Source organism: Symphodus melops (genome assembly GCF_947650265.1).
Source record: "Symphodus melops genome assembly, chromosome: 4".
Classification (NCBI taxonomy): domain Eukaryota; kingdom Metazoa; phylum Chordata; class Actinopteri; order Labriformes; family Labridae; genus Symphodus; species Symphodus melops.
This window is the reverse complement of record NC_136694.1, coordinates 809,575-814,419: the sequence shown is the minus strand read 5'-3', so window position 1 is coordinate 814,419 and position 4,845 is coordinate 809,575. Positions and strand designations below refer to the sequence as shown.

Below are 4,845 nucleotides of genomic sequence, written 5' to 3'. Positions count from 1 at the left end.
CTCTAGATTCTCCTCAGAGGTTACAGAGTCAGTCCTGATGGTTATAGACTGAAATCATTGAAGGAACATAAATCAAAGTCATGGCTTCAACAGCTGCTGTCATAAAGGAAAGAATGAGAACAAACAATAAAACATGCAAAATATCGTCTTCCTGACTGAACTTTCTCTACAAACAAATTCCTCATCCTTTTCTGTATTGATCACTTTCTGCATGTGTTGTGTTCATCTCTTTATTAGAGTCCTATATACACAAGTCTTAGCACAGATTAGGTCGACAGTCAGGACAATCACTGACACACAAAAGATGGTTTGAATGAAATAACATCAGATCACACTTTACAGATCCAGCTTTATCCGACAGCTTCACACAGTAAAAGACCTCACTGTTAAATCACACATTAAAAACAAACATGTTAAAGCCTCGTGCAGTTTAGAAGAAGAGTATGGAGCGTGACGGTGGAGTTGTTGTGGAGGGTTTTTGGATCCTCTGGGAGTCCTCCTGATCAGGCTTTAAAAAAACTGCTTCAGTCATTTGAAAAACGTTTTCAGATCATACTGTCGATAAATAAAGGGAAATAAAACAACAACACATGAACAAAGTCATCTGTTCATTAAAAGATCAATCATTTTAATTTTTTTATTGCTTGATCTTGAACTCCAAATATGTGAAAAATCCAGAGAAACCCTCTTAATGTCATTCCACCTTTTCAACACCAGATGGCAGCATTGCACTGTTGCTAAAGGGAGGTGGAGGGAACAACCCGTATTGTTGTTTGTGCACCAGCAGATGGCGCTATTCCCCATTTATATCTCACTTCTCCTCTTCATCTGCCTCAGGTCACTTCCTGGTTTCTCCTTCTCCTCTGATTGGTCGGTGTTTTTGCCCTCTTTGCCCCTAAATGTGCGTCCGCCTGGGTCAGAGTTTGCTGAACAGTTGAACATAAAGTTTGCGTGGGAAATGTAAAGAGTCCACCAGTTTCAGGTTCTGTTTTGTGTGTATGAAACAATTCTAAATGAGAGCCAGGTTAGGTTTACAGACTCCCTCTCTGGAACAGGAGTCACTCCTCTTCCTCGGCTTTAAAAAGAAAATGAACATTAATTATGAATATAAATAAATAATATGATTAAAGTGAGTTAATAAAGTGTGCTCATTTAAAGAGTGCACTCGCTCCTCTTCACCTTCACACTGACCTTTGAACTCTCCCATGTGTGTTTAGCTCTGTTTCCTCCTTTATGAGCCTTTGACTTGAATGTGAAGAAATAAAGCAGAAGTGAAGTTCATACATGCTGACCTGAGGCCCATGGTGATAGACAGCCAATAAATAAGAAGCCTTCCTAACATTTACATGAAAGCCTTCAGCGTGTCCTATTTCTTCACACTGGTCACATGATTCAGTGTGTAAAGTTTCCTCTTGTTATCAGATCAAGTCAGAGGACAGAAGTGAAGCTGCTTTGTGTCCTTCAGTGTTGGACAGTCAGAAGACACACTTTGACACGTTTCATCTTTGATTCAAACGTTTGTAGAGAAATGAAGAAGCTGTGAGTGAAGATCATCACCATCAGTGTACAGCGTCAACAGACATGAACGCTGATGAAGTCAACAACAGGAAACAGAGTCCAGTTTACACCTGGATCAAAGTGAAGCAGTCTGAATCAACAGTCCTCAAACAGAGGACACTTTGATTTCTCAGCATGTGGAAAACTGTCTGTGGCTCGTCAACAACTAAAACATGAGGACAAACAAAACAACATGTCAGTGCTGCAGGTTTGAATGTGTGGCTCGTCTCCCTCTATCAGCCGTCCTCTCTTCACATTAAACACACAAATGAAGGTGAACACTCGGGAGCATCACTGTTGGATTTGTTTGAGCTCGCTGTGACGGATAAACTGATGACATCATCAAAAGAAGACACATCATGATCAATATCAGGAAGACTAAAGAAAACATTAGATTTGACTTCAGCTGCAAAACATTCACTCACTTCTCTTCAGTCAACAGCTTTTATTCATGTTGGTTAGTCTGAACCTTTCACAGCTTCAAGCACTTTGTTTTGGATTCCAGCAGTTAGAAAGCACTTCTTCATGCAGGGTTCAGAGTGTTGCTCAAGGGCACTTTAACATGGTGGACAGGAGAGTCTGGGATCTGAACCAGCGACCCTGTGATTCAGATGATCAGAGAATACTTTAGATTCTGCTCCTGAATGCTCTGGATCTGATTGGACCAGAGAAGGTAGGCGGGGCTTTGAAGGCCGTTTTGGACGCCCCTGGGTTTGTCAGATATGAGAGCAGTTATCAGGTCAACAGCTGTTTATGTAGCGGGTCCCGGCTGGGTCTCTGCTGGCAGATATATAGATAATCCTGGGAAAGGAGTCCTGGAAATATTGGAAATATTACAAGGAAATGAGCGACGCAGGACAACAGCTGCTCATTCTCCATTCAGCGGATTATATTTATTTATAAACTTGAATTAATTGTGTAACTGCATTTATAGATTTGTTGTTTTGTCTGCTTTACATTGAAGCACAGAATAAATCCACATCTGGATTATCATGAAGCAAAACATGTTATGATTTGGGTTTTTGTTAGTTTGTGCACTTTTGTTGTTTGCTTTCCCTGTTTGTCTTCTCCTCCTGTGTGCTCCCCTTCCCCTTGATTACAATTTGTTTCAGCTGCACAACCAGGTGTCACTCATTCCACGTCTCGTCAACTCCTCCTCTTAAGCCGGCTCTCCACATGCAGCCGGCGCCAGAGTATTATCAACCCTCCGTGGTATCAAACCTCTAAATCAGGCTTCCTTGTACTTTGATGTTCCTCGTGATTTACTTGTACTTACCCTCTTCGTGTTCTCTCCTCGTCAGCTCCCAGTCCAGACCTACCTGCCCCTTCGTGTCCTATCGTCTCATCGTGTTCACTTGGATTTCACCTCACGCGTGCTGGATTAGGGTTTTTTGAGAGTCACTTGGATTATTGTCTACACTACGCACCTGAGCTTGGACTCTTGCTCATTATTGTCACCAGTGTCACTTTCCCTATTTATAATAAATTGTTGTTGTTACCTGATCCTTGGTCTCGCGCTTGGGTTCTATTCTGGTTCCGTAACAGAATACTCTGGCCAACATGGACCCAGCGGACCAGGATTCAGAGGTTAGTGTTAGCTCCCTTCAGTTCGCTCTCTCCTCTCAAGGAGCCATGCTCGGGCAGCATGACCAGGCTCTGCGCAATATGGTCGAGTCACTGCAGGTGATATCGACAAGCCTCAGTCGTGTTGAAGCGCAGCTAAACCCCGTTCAACCGACTGTTATTAACCCTGTTGTTCCCTCTCCCAGCCAGGCCCAGCCTCGTGAACCGTTCGTCCCTGCCCCAGAGAGATACGACGGAAAGTTGGGTGATTGTAGAGCTTTTTTATTTCAGTGTGCACTTGTTTTTGAGACTCAGCCACTCACTTACGGCCACGATCGTTCCAAGATAGCTTATGTTCTCGGGTTGCTATCGGGCAGAGCTAGGGCGTGGGGAACAGCCTTCTGGCACAACCCGCTAACTAGTCACGTCAATTACAAAGGTTTTTTCGAAGATATGATTTCTGTTTTCGATCATCCCGTTGCTAGCAGAGATACTGGGGATCAGCTGCTCAGCCTTCGCCAGGGTTCACTAAGCGTTGCGGAGTATTCCATTGATTTTCGCACATTAGCAGCAGAAGTAGGCTGGGATGATCAGGCCTTGCAGGCGATTTTTTCAAAGGGGTTAAACGGAGCAGTTAAAGATTGTTTGGTGGGCCGTCCTGAAACTAATAACTTACAGGAATTAATAACTCTGGCTATCAAGATCGATAACCGCATCCGCGATAGGGAACGAGAGGAGCCCAGTAAAACCCCTGTTAAACCCCTTTTGCTTCCTGACACTAGTTTTACTCTGAGAGATAGTACTCGTTCAGTTGTTACACCAGAGGTCCCTATGCAGTTGGGACGCAGCCGGCTAACTCCGGCCGAGAGAGACCGTCGCTTCAAACATAGATTGTGTATCTATTGTGGTGAAGGGGGACACCGCTTGATTAACTGTCCGGTTCGGTTAAACTAGGCCACTCACCAGTTTCAGCCGGGGTTCTGGTGAGTAGCGCAACTGTTCTTAATTCTCCCCGTAAACGTGTAAATTTGGAAGCTACCCTGTTAATTAACAATAAACCACTGTCATTGTTAGCTCTTGTTGATTCAGGTTCAGACGCTAACTTTATTGACTGCGAGTTCGTTCGTGAAGCCGGTATTCAGGTTCTCCCCGTTTCCCAGACACTAAGAGTTGATGGTTTAAATGGCCAGTCGCTAGCTCAAGTTGTGAGTGAAACCCCCCCGCTATCGTTGCTGTTAGCAGGTAATCACAGGGAGAGTTTAGCTTTCCACATTATGCCCTCATCTCATGCCCCCATCGTCTTAGGCCTCCCGTGGTTGCAGCTCCATAACCCACAGATTGATTGGTCCAAGGGTAAAATTACTAGCTGGAGTGAGTACTGTCATGCTAAATGCCTTACTTCAGCATCACCCTCATGTAAGACTCTTGGTGGTACTAAGTTTCCGGAACCCCCCGACTTATCTTCAGTGCCCTCAGTTTACCATCATCTAGGAGAGGTGTTTAGTAAGGAGAGGGCTCTCACCCTTCCTCCTCACAGGCCTTACGACTGTTCAGTTGACTTACTGCCGGGTGCCCCGTTTCCTACCAGTCGCCTGTATAATCTGTCAGGTCCTGAGAGAGAGGCCATGGAGAGCTACATAACAGAGTCCCTCAATTCAGGATTTATTCGTCCCTCGTCTTCTCCACTCGGAGCTGGTTTCTTCTTTGTCGATAAGAAGGATAAGA

The 4,845-nt window shown here is 44.5% G+C and overlaps 1 long non-coding RNA gene across 1 annotated transcript; it reads right to left on the bottom strand.

Annotated features, from left to right (window-relative positions):
* Window positions 1–216: 216 nt before the first annotated feature.
* On the bottom strand, window positions 217–2,556 carry LOC306822749. Its single transcript, XR_013778942.1, has 2 exons — window positions 1,192–2,556; window positions 217–1,075 (listed from the first exon to the last, which is right to left on the bottom strand). It is a non-coding gene; the product is annotated as an uncharacterized lncRNA (long non-coding RNA).
* Window positions 2,557–4,845: the final 2,289 nt, after the last annotated feature.